We start from the raw sequence: 12,148 nt of genomic DNA on the forward strand, positions 1-12,148 counted from the left end.
TATTAATAACAGTGAATTCGAGAATGTGTTATTTTGTTATCCTGAGTTAAGAATCTTGTCTTTGTGGGAATACCCCTTTAACTGCAACGTGTGAACATATTCTAATATAACAATACACACATTTTGCCTTCACAGGAGGGAAGGAGTGTAGTAAGGTTTGGGAAGTGAAGGAAAAATAGCAAAAGTAAAAAGGGGTGAGAGTAGAAAAAAAACATGAAAATAGTAGTAAATAAAAAAAAAAAGGAACCTTTCAGGCGAGCGCATGGCTGGAAGAAATAGGCTTAGATTTCTATGGAGAGGGAATGGGTGAGGATAGGTTACCCCTCCCCTCTTCATAGAAAACCGAGCATATTTTGTCAAAATATAGGTCATGTCCTATGTTTAGTACAATAGCACCTGGCTCTGTCACAGTGCGCCAAGACACTGTGTGCACACCGCACTGTGACCAGGTGCAGCAATAACACGGGCCCCCATATGGTCTTATGTATGGGGCCTTAATGTTTAAATTTTAAGTATAAATCCTCCATCTTTCAGATGTCCTTACAATTTTGGTTCCAATGCATTAGGGAAGGAGATGGCAAAGTACACCCTTGGCTGGTACACAAGTTCTGATTGTGTTATCTAAATGTAGCACAACAGATAAATGGCAAGATTTTAGTGGGATTTAACTGATGTTTAGGAACTCATAGATCCAGGAACTGTGACTGTGGTGATTATACAGTATACAGTACTTATATTTGTTATAAATGACCTCCTTCCTTCAAAAATCAACTTCTGCTTATTCAAAAATCAAAATTATGCCAATGAGAATAAAGGACTCTGGGAGTATCAGCAGAGCCCCTCCATGCTGGAAATTCACAGACTGGTAGATTGTCTTACCTCCCCCCTCTGCCTCATGTAATCTCACTGCAGCAGAGGAAGTTAAAGCGACACTGGGAGAGGACACACCATGGGTAACAAATTTGAGAAGATTACCACAATCATGGTGTCTGGAGTAAGTGCCCCCAGTTATTTCATTCTTAATTTTGACAACAGATTTCTTATAAATAATCACACAATTCAAAAATATATAAAATGGAAGTCTCCTTGTGTGAAATTACATTGCCAACAACAAAATGACATAATTCCAAGTAGATCCCATTCCCAATTTTGTAAGAGGGAAGGGAAAGGACTATTATGGATGGACCCCAACATGGCATTTATGATAGAGATTGCATGTCATGTTTTAGAGTAGTCATGTAGTCATATGGAAGGAACTGTAATCTGGGAAGCTGTATAAGCATGGCCTGTAAAAGGTAAACAATATGTGATGGTTCTTTATGATGATTTAATTATTGTTTATATATACACTTAAAAGTATGTATATGCATGTTTTTTCACTATGTGACATGAAATCGGAATGAACATTTCCTGTTTTAGGTTAATTAGGATTATCAAAATTATTTATATTTGCCAAAATGCCATAATAATGATATTGTTTTTTAATGCATTTTTATTACTTACTGCAATGTCAAAAGTTTACATCCACTTAGATTATTATGCCTTTAAACAATTTGGGACAGCCCATATGAACATGTCATGTCTTTTGCTGCTTCTGAAAGGTTGTCAACATTTGAGTTAGTTAGAGATACACCCATGGATGTATTTTAAGGCACACCTGAAACACCTTGTTTCGTTGTTTAACATCATGGAAAAGTCTAAAGATAGCCAAGATATCAGTGTGATGTTCCGGACCCCTTACGAGTACACAAGGTCCATTAGTTATTGTTTTCCATATACAATCCCTTAAAACATGGTTTCCGGGAGGCACAGGAAGTTAGAGTTGTGTGGCACACTTTCCCACAGCCATGAACATGACAGTCCCCTTTCACTTGCCGCAGAGAAACAGAACTATGACAAGCACAGTAGTTTCTGCCGCTATAAAGATCATGATGCTGTAAGCAAATTATACTCTAATACTCAGTGTAGCCCAGATTATGGGGCTAGGAGGCTACATAAGGGTGAGTCCCCTTCATTAAAATTATACCGCTATCATGTATAGAATTCCATTGTAGGTAGAATCAAAACCCTCATTTGGGGAGACCCCTGTTTAATATGGAGCACTTTTGATAGGCTCTCTGTCCTGTCAATTAATCTGATTGACTGATTGAAAGGTATAAGGAAGCGGCTTACTGGACCGCTGCCAAGTAAAGAAGCACGGCATCAGGGTGTAATGTCTCTTAATCTCAGTGTGAAATAAATGTGCCACTCTTTGGCTCTACCAATGCATCCTGTTATTTGAGTTATCACAGGTAGATTCCCTAGCCGTCTGCTATAGTTTATACATGTTTATAAATGGCCCACAATCCGAGGTACACTGAGTATTAGAGTATAATACTTAAAGCATCTTGATCTTTATAGAGTACTTTTAAGTGGTGAAATACATTGATAAAAAATTTTATACAATTAATTAAAGGCTAAGTTTAATCATCACCCTCACCTTTATTTTCTTTTCCCTATGCATTTGTTAAATTTCTACAATACTAGAGGTGGTTTACACCAAGGGTGTTTCTCGAGGAGGCACTTACAATGTTAGTGTTTCACTGGCTCCAAAGTTATAATGATTTCACCAAATTATAAAATGTGATTCCCCCTTTAAAAACAAACAGAACAATGCAGGTGTGAGCGGAGACTAACATCTTCCTGTATCTGCCCTGAAGCTGAGCCCAATTCATCCTTCCCAAAGATCCTATAATACCTTCTGCTTTCTCTTAAAGTAAATTAGCAGCAAATCCAGTGAGAAAATGACTAAATCCACTGCACAGTGGAAATACAGGATGTATTTAGTGACTAGCCTGGAAGCTTGCATAACATGGAGAAGACTGGAACATGAAACAAGTAGTAGAAATCATAAGTAAAATAGTTACATGAAATGTATAGCCTGTGCTGTATGCGCACTAAGGGTTAATAGCTTCCCTCCACAGAGTTGATAGTGCCGAGTACAATGTGGGGAAAGGGGTGCAGCATGTCAGTAGAGATACAAAGGAAGTTCTGTAGAATCACAGACTGGGATGAAGGGACTGATAGGGAACAGGGGAGATCTTGTACCTCACTATTTTGTGCAGGAGACATCCGTATCCATAGCACTTAACACACTGAACTCTTCTATACACAGAAAGAGAGCACTGTCACATGACCTCCCTCTACCTTCCCACTTTTGAGTCTGTACAGTTGTTTACAGGCGCTGTCCAGGGTTTTTCATCACAAGCAGCTACTTCAGAACTAAGATAATCTGAGGGGTATAACAAATAAACTGCTGGATATAGGTAAAAAAAGAGAATAAGCATATAAGTTGTTCTACATCCCATGAGATACTGATTTGAGAAAAAACGAAACTTTATAGTTATGCTTTAAGAGTACAAGTGACAGGTGGATCCACAAGTATAAGCAATCAAGTCAATTACCTTGTGCTGAACCAATGGGGATAGATTGGTGGCGGGGGCAGCTGTGTGTTTTCTCATGCATTCTTCCTCTCTTCATCACCATCATCCTCTCTCCCCTGTCTGCTCAATGCACATGACAGGAAGTGTGGAGGGGTAAGGGAGCTGCATGATTGAGAAGGAGAGGAGACTGACATAGGCACACAGGCTACTACTCCTCCCTGAGTACACACATGCTGCTGGAAGGGAACCAGGTATGTGAATTAATCTTTTTTTTATCATTTCTTTTATTGAAATCAAGGAACAGATCATAGGTGAGAACACAGTCTCTCAGAAGTCAACAGTAATTCCAGCACATAAAAAATCCATGTACAGTACAATAAAAAGAGAGTATCTTCAATGTCACGTGTAACATGACAATCAATGAAGGTCTGCATTTAAGTCATATCTGCCGTTTGTCTTTTTAAAAATTCTTACCATCTGGCACTTGGTTAGAGTACCTTTTGCTTTGTTGAGAAGCAAGGTGCGGAGGGCTTCCCTGGCTGAGATGAGTTATTCTCAAGTTTGAGGTAGGGGTTCTTTTGTGCGTCATCTCTACAGTTCTGCTATGCTCTATGAGTGATGCGACTACCTAAGCCCGCTCCCTCTTATGGCGTGTGCCGTGTAGACTGCGGATAATATGTTTGTGTCCTTCCCATGCTTTACACAGGTTAATGTCTTCCATGGTTGGTTTTTTCAAAATGCGTCTTACAAGGGTTTTCCCACATCTTAAGGGGTTTTCCCTCCACCCAACCCCTAGTCGCTTAGTCGTCAGATTAATGGAGCAGATGCCGCGCATGACCTTTCTGCTCCATTAATCTCTATGGAGCTGACGGAAATTGCTGAGCACTGAACTCGGCGATCTCCATCACCTCCATAGAGATTAATGGAGCAGAACGGTAATGAATGGCGGTTGGCTCCAATAGCCTGACGGAGCGACGAGGCCGAGGCTGTTTTTCCAAATACATCTTGGTCTGCACCTTGTGCCCTGTGTTTTATGTTTCTTTATTTTCCAGATGTTCCGTGCGACTTTTTATTTATGTATCCCTTCTTTTGCTTATTTTTGCGACTTTCTAGGAGCAAATATGCACCTGGTCCAAGGGAGGTGCACAGGAATGTTTTTTTTTTCAGGGATCCTGTTTTAACATGTAAATTGGAATTATTTCCCATGCTTTAAAGAGGACCTAAATTTTTGGCACTAGGAGCTGCTTAGTAAAGTAAGCAGCTCCTAGTGGTTGATCAAACGCCGTAATCATCGGACCGCTTGTAAATGTATGCATGAGGGGGCGGTCCGAGGCTCGCACCATAGGCCAGCAGTGACTGCCGCGGGCTAGGTGGCAGTCACCACCCTTAGCCACGCCCCAACCCCGCCCCCTCATTAATACGGCGGACAGCTTTTCGAGCTGTCCGACAATTACACTGTACACCGCCGCAGTATTTGATAGCGTTACCGGAGGTTTCCGGTAACGATATCACTCTAACACTGCGGTGTTTGATCAAGCACTAGGAGCTGCTTACTTTAGTAAGCAGCTCCTAGTGCCCGTAAACTCGGGTGACGGGTCCTCTTTAAATGTTTTAAAATTCTGCATTGTAACCAGTTTTTTAATAAATTCATAAATTTTTGCATTTTCCAAAAAGTATTGGTTACTTCTAAGGGTGAGGTCACACGTGGCGTTTTGGTTGCTTTTTGAAATGCAATACAACATGAGGAAAAATGATTTGCCTAATTACATTACTATTAACATCGCGTTTACAATGTGTTTTGTAAACACAAATTTTAACATTAATGTAATTAGGCAAATCACCTATCCTCAGCTGTTGTAATGCATTTCAAAACGCAATCAAAATGCATGTGACCACACCCGTAACATCATGTGTAAACCACAGCCTCATATGACGTCATCTCCCTGTGGTGTGAGTACAGTGCTTAAAAATGCAGGGCACAGCCTCAAATCCAAAATTTACAGTAGTGTCCCCTCCTGCATATAAGAGAAGTCTCTTAAAAAGAAGCCAAAATTTGCACCTGCCAGGTCAGGCAAAACTGAACATGTATCACAAGTAAAAAGACATGATCATACATAAGGCGCAAAAAAAGAGCTACCAAATGTCTCAAAACTTCCCCAAAGAAAGAAAAACCTTTTTGTTCCCCATTGAGATCAAAGCATGACCCGAGAAAGTGATGTTATCTATAGCTGCTCTCCTTAGTAGACCCAGATCGCAGTGTTGCAGGAACAAGTAGTCTAGTCTGGAGTAGTTGTCATGGACAGTAGTGTAGAATGTAAAGTCTTTATCAGAGAGTGTGTTAAAGCTTCCAAGTGTCTACAGTCATGGTCATAAGTTTTGAGAATGATACAAATATTATATTTTCACTTGTTGCCCTCTGGTTTTTATGTGTCTTTGTCAGATGTTTTTATCACATACAGAAATACAAGTGCGATCATATTATGAGGAAGTCAAGTCAATATTTGCAGTGTTGCCCCGTCTTCTTCAGGACCTCCGCTATTCTCCCTGGCATGCTCTCAATCAACTTCAGTCAAATCCTGACTGATAGCAGTCCATTCTTGCACAATCAATGCTTGCATTTTGTCACAATTTGTTGGTTTTTGTTTGTCCACCTGCCTCTTGATGATTGACCTCAAATTCTCAATGGGATAAAGATCAGGGGAGTTTCCAGGCCATGGACCCAAAATCTCAATGTTTTGTTCCCTGAGCCATTTAGTTATCACCTTTTCTTTATGGCAAGGTGCTCCATCATGCTGGAAAAGGCATTGTTGAACACCAAACTGCTCTTGGACATTTGGGAGAAGTTGTTCTTGGAGGACATTTTGGTACCATTCTTTATTCATGGATGTGTTTTAGGCAAGACTGTGTAAGAGCTGATTCCCTTGGCTGAGAAGCAACCCCACACATGAATGGTTGCAGGATGCTTTACAGTTGGCATGAGACAAGACTGGTGGTATCGCTCACCTTGTCTTCTCCGAACAAGCTGTTTTTCAGATGTTCCAAACAATCAGAAAGGGGATTCATCAGAGAAAATGACTTTACCCCAGTCCTCAGCAGTCCACTCCCTGTACCTTTTGCAGAATATCAGTCTGTCCCTGATGTTTTTTCTGGAGAGAAGTGGCTTCTTTGCTGCCCTCCTTGACACCAGGCCTTGCTCCAAGAGTCTACGCCTCACAGTGCGTGCAGATGCACTCACACCTGCCTGCTGCCATTCCGGAGTAAGCTCTGCACTGCTGGTAGCCCGATCCCGAAGCTGAAACACTTTTAAGAGACGGTCCTGGCGCTTGCTGGTCCTTCTTGGGCAGCCCTGGAGCCTTTTTAGCAACAATGGAACCTCTCTCCTTGAATTCCTTGATGATGCAATAGATTGTTGACTGAGATGCAATCTTTCTAGCTGCAATACTCTTCCTTGTTAGGCCAGTTTTGTGCAGTGCAATGATGACTGCTCGTGTTTCTTTAGAGATAACCATGGTTAACAGATGAGAAACAATGATGCCAAGCACAAGCCTCCTTTTAAAGTGTCCAGTGGTGTGATTCTTACTTAATCATGACAGATTGATCTCCAGCCCTGTCCTCATCAACACCTACACCTGTATTAATGGAGCAATCACTGAAACAATGTTAGCTGCTCCTTTTAAGGCAGGCCTGCAATAAAGTTGAAATGTGTTTTGGGGGAAAAAGTTCATTTTCTAGACAAATATTGACTTTGCAATTAATTGCTGTTAAGCTGATCACTCTTTATAACATTTTAGAGTATGTGCAAATTGCCATTATAAAACCTGATGCAGTAGACATTGGTATCATTCTAAAAACTTATGGCCATGACTGTATAAATTGGACTTCTTGATAGGACCCTTTATCCTACGCAAGCATGCATGTGTGAGCGTTGAGGAACCAGAAGATGTGTCTATCTGGATGTCCCCCTAGGTCATCTGTATAGCTAAGGTATACATATGCATACCACCGTTGTATATCATTTCCTGGGTGCTATTGATTGCCGGTCACTTATATATGTCTCATAATGATAAGATAGTTCAAATAGTGATTGTCAGCAAAAAAAACCTCATCCTCTACATAGAAAATAATGCAGCATGGCTGTTCTCACACCCGTTCTCTATCTTTTTTTGCAGCCACGGTTTGGCCTGGGAATCGTAGCCATCTATGGGGATGTACACTCACCGGCCACTTTATTAGGTACACCTGTCCAACTGCATGTTAACACTTAATTTCTAATCAGCCAATCACATGGCGGCAACTCAGTGCATTTAGGCATGTAGACATGGTCAACACAATCTCCTGCAGTTCAAACCGAGCATCAGTATGGGGAAGAAAGGTGATTTGAGTGCCTTTGAACGTGGCATGGTTGTTGGTGCCAGAAGGGCTGGTCTGAGTATTTCAGAAACTGCTGATCAACTGGGATTTTCACGCACAACCATCTCTAGGGTTTACAGAGAATGGTCCGAAAAGGAAAAACATCCAGTGAGCGGCAGTTCTGTGGGTGGAAATTCCTTGTTGATGCCAGGGGTCAGAGGAGAATGGGCAGACTGGTTCGAGCTGATAGAAAGGCAACAGTGACTCAAATCGCCACCTGTTACAACCAAGGTAGGCAGAAGACCATCTCTGAACGCACAGTACGTTGAACTTTGAGGCAGATGGGCTACAGCAGCAGAAGACCACACCGGGTGCCACTCCTTTCAGCTAAGAACAGGAAACTGAGGCTACAATTTGCACAAGCTCATCGAAATTGGACGGTAGAAGATTGGAAAAACGTTGCCTGGTCTGATGAGTCTCGATTTCTGCTGCGACATTCGGATGGCGGGGTCAGAATTTGGCGTCAACAACATGAAAGCATGGATCCATCCTGCCTTGTATCAACGGTTCAGGCTGGTGGTGGTGGTGTCATTGTGTGGGGAATATTTTCTTGGCACTCTTTGGGCCCCTTGGTACCAATTTAGCATCGTTGCAACGCCACAGCCTACCTGAGTATTGTTGCTGACCATGTCCATCCCTTTATGACCACAATGTACCCAACATCTGATGGCTACTTTCAGCAGGATAATGCGGCATGTAATAAAGCTGGAATCATCTCAGACTGGTTTCTTAAACATGACAATGAGTTCACTGTACTCAAATGGCCTCCACAGTCACCAGATCTCAATCAAATAGAGCATCTTTGGGATGTGGTGGAACGGGAGATTGGCATCATGGATGTGCAGCCGACAAATCTGCGGCAACTGTGTGATGCCATCATGTCAATATGGACCAAAATCTCTGAGGAATGCTTCCAGCACCTTGTTGAATCTATGCCACGAAGAATTGAGGCAGTTCTGAAGGCAAAAGGGGGTCCAACCTGTTACTAGCATGGTGTACCTAATAAAGTGGCCGGTGAGTGTATATTGCCATAACCCAACAGGGGTTTAAGGTGCACCAAGAGTCAATTAGTTGGAATTCTGTAAGACCTTTTTAACTGCTGTGAAAAAAGTGAGTGGAGGATCCACCAGATGTGTCCTGTAAAAAATCCAAGCTCAACTTATCCTTTCATTTAACTGCTCCATTTAACGCCTTCTGATTATGATTTTTCTTTTTGTGTGATAAGGGGCACATGGAGTCCACATTTTTGGCAATCTGCAATGGTCCACTTAGTCCAACCCCCACCAATATAGCAGTTACCATTTTGGACATTTAACAACTTGATATCATTGGAGACCATAAAAAGTCAACATAAAGTCTAACTACTATTTTCTATTTTCAACAGTAATTCCAGCTAATGAAGTGCTTATTCATTCTGTATGAGACTATACTTAGTAAACTGAAAATTGATTTAATAGGAATGTCCTAATATAAATGTGGAAACAAAAAAATATTCAGCAGTTAAGAGGCAGATCTAAGTCTGAAAGCTATGCACAATGTATTTATGACCTACAATTACTCTGTATGTGAGTGATAGACATTTTCAGGATACTACTCAGGAAATGATTTTAAACTTTAGATAAGTGCTGAAATCAATGCTAAAAGTTTGTGGCTTAGGAAAGGATCATTTATGAATTCATGTTTCCCCTATATTTCCAGTTAAAAGATGAAATAGTTCAAAAAGAACTGCTCCATTTGAATCTGTCCTAAAGAAGATATGCACTAAAATCATTTTCTGATATGTAAATCACATTGGTTAAAATTTCAGGTAAATGGTTATGGATCTAAAATGACTTTTGCTAAGAATATTGTTATGGAACAATGACTAACACAAAATTGTGAATTAAACTTGTACAAACTACTGAAATGATCAGAATGCTGACAGCCATTCTTAACCCCTTAACGCCGAAGCCACTTTTCATCTTCCTGACATGGCCCACTTTTTAGAATCTGCCCTGTGTCACTATAAGTGGTTATAACTTCGGAACACTTTAACATATCCAAGTGATTTTGAAATAGTTTTCTCATGACACTTTGTACTTCAAGTTGAAAATTTTGGTGGTATGTTTTGCATTTATTTATTAGAAAATCAGATATTTGGTGAAAATTTGGAAACATTTTTGATTTTAAAAATTCAAAATGTTCTCATTTTTTCACACATAGTCATAAAAAAAAAAAAACGTTATAACTAGCGTTCACTGAATGTCTACTTTATGTGGACATGGATTTTTATGCATCCTCTCATTTTTGTAAAATGTAATGGGGCTTTAGGGGCGATTTTGCACATTTTCATTAAAAACTCAAAATCATTTTATTGAGGAACCTGCTCAGGTTACAAGTACCTTTTGAGAGGCCTAAAAAAAATGTACAACCCCATAAATTACCCCATTATAGAAACTACACCCATCAATGTACGTAAAACAACTTTTAATAAGTTTGTTAACCCTTTAATTGTTTTACAGAGGTTAAAACAAATTTGGATTAAATATTTAAATTAATTTTTTTTTTTCCAAATGAATGTGCTTTTCATAAAATCTACACATTCTCAGTGGATAAAACACCAAAATGCTCCACAAAGTTTGATCCCTCCCGAGTATAACAATACCCCCATATGTGGTGGTAACTTGCTGTATGGGCACACACCAGTGCATTGAAGGGAAGCTGCGCCATTCACAGCAGATTTGCATTGTCACTTTATAATGGCTATACAATCTTTATTTGGGCAATTTGGACATATAAGGGCTTATTTTATGCAACATGAGATGCACTTTACAAATACTTCATTTTAGTGGGTCTGTAGCTTATTGATGAGATTTTATGTATGAAGGAAATGAAAATTTTGTCAGTTTTGGTTTCCATTCTTTTTGTGTCTTTTGGGGATTGTACACTAAGAATACTACATTATCTTTATTCTATAGATTGCTACGATTACAGTGATGCCTCATTTATATAAGTTTTTATATATTTTTACAATTTTACTCGAAAAAAAATACCAACTTTAATATTTTTTGGTAAACAGAGCTGGTTTAGGGCTTATTTCTTACGTGTTGAGTTGTCCTTTTTAGTGGTACCATTTTGGCGCACATTACTTTTTTTGATTGCTTTTTGGAACATTTTTGTAAAGGGGTTTTATGAAAAATGTACATTTTTTGCGCGTTTTTCGTGTTTAGTTTTTACGGCGTTCACTGATAATTCTTTTTATTACAGAAACTTTATTAAGTTAAACTTTTATTTTAAATTTTTAACAGGTTGGCTTGAACGAGCGATGCTTTGATCACTTGTTCAAGCTGTCATTCATATAACACAGTGTAATACACATGTATTACAGTGTGTTACAGCTGTGTCCTGGTAGAAGGCAGGACTCAGCGCCCGGAGATGAACGCGCAGCCCCATGGGACTGCCAGACCCCGGGACTGCGATTGGAGCACGCCAGAAGCTTGACATAATAGTACTGCAAAATGCGGGAACGCACCTCCCAGCATGCAGTACTATTACGTCAAATGTAGGAAGGGGTTAAAATCAGCCTAGGATAGGATATTGAAACCTGTCACCAGCTAAAAATTACATTCCCTGTGATGGGTTCACGTTAAATGATCATGCAAAAACGCTAGACAACATTAGCTAAAATAAAAACCAATGGCTCCTCCTTTTTTGTAAACAAAAATATTAAAAACAAAATAAAAACTTGCTGGTTTCTGAGGTGTAAAATGCAGTGATTTTGCTGTGGCAGGGGGCAGAGCTCAACCTTTACATTGAAAAAGATTGATTTCTGCACTATGCAGAAAAAAAATAACATGATAAAAAGTGACATGTCATAAATCCCATACACTACAATGGTTCTGTATTTGGAGGCGGGTTTGCTGGCGCAGAAATGCCATACAGCAAATCCGCACATGTGCAGATAATTGAGGGCTTGTGAAACCATGGGGGTTATTCATCATGGGTTTTGCTGTTATTTTTAGCAAAAAAAGTTGCATTACAGTTGCATCACTTTTTTGTGACTTTTTGATGCCAAAAAGTTGCACAGGGCAATTTTGAAGCAGTAACTGATAGGTTTATCAATCTGAAAGCATGTGCAAGGCCATGCAAACACAGATTTATGTACTGGGCCTTTTTAAGAAGTCAAATAAAAAAGTTGCAAAGCCGCTTCAGCCAGCTCATGGTGTATGTGAAGCATGTGCCACTTTTATGCATTATGTGACTATTTATGCAATGTTTTAATAAAAAGTTTCAAAAACAGCCAGCATTACAGAAAAACACTGCAGACAGATATTTTA

General features: G+C 39.9%; 1 protein-coding gene across 5 annotated transcripts in view; it reads right to left on the minus strand.

Moving 5' to 3' along the window:
- Positions 1–12,148, minus strand: part of LOC140067760 (ceramide synthase 4-like) — a 99,877-nt gene that overhangs the window by 38,711 nt on the left and 49,018 nt on the right. The gene's annotated exons all lie outside the window — the stretch shown is intronic.

Source organism: Engystomops pustulosus, chromosome 1 (assembly GCF_040894005.1).
Source record: "Engystomops pustulosus chromosome 1, aEngPut4.maternal, whole genome shotgun sequence".
NCBI lineage: Eukaryota > Metazoa > Chordata > Amphibia > Anura > Leptodactylidae > Engystomops > Engystomops pustulosus.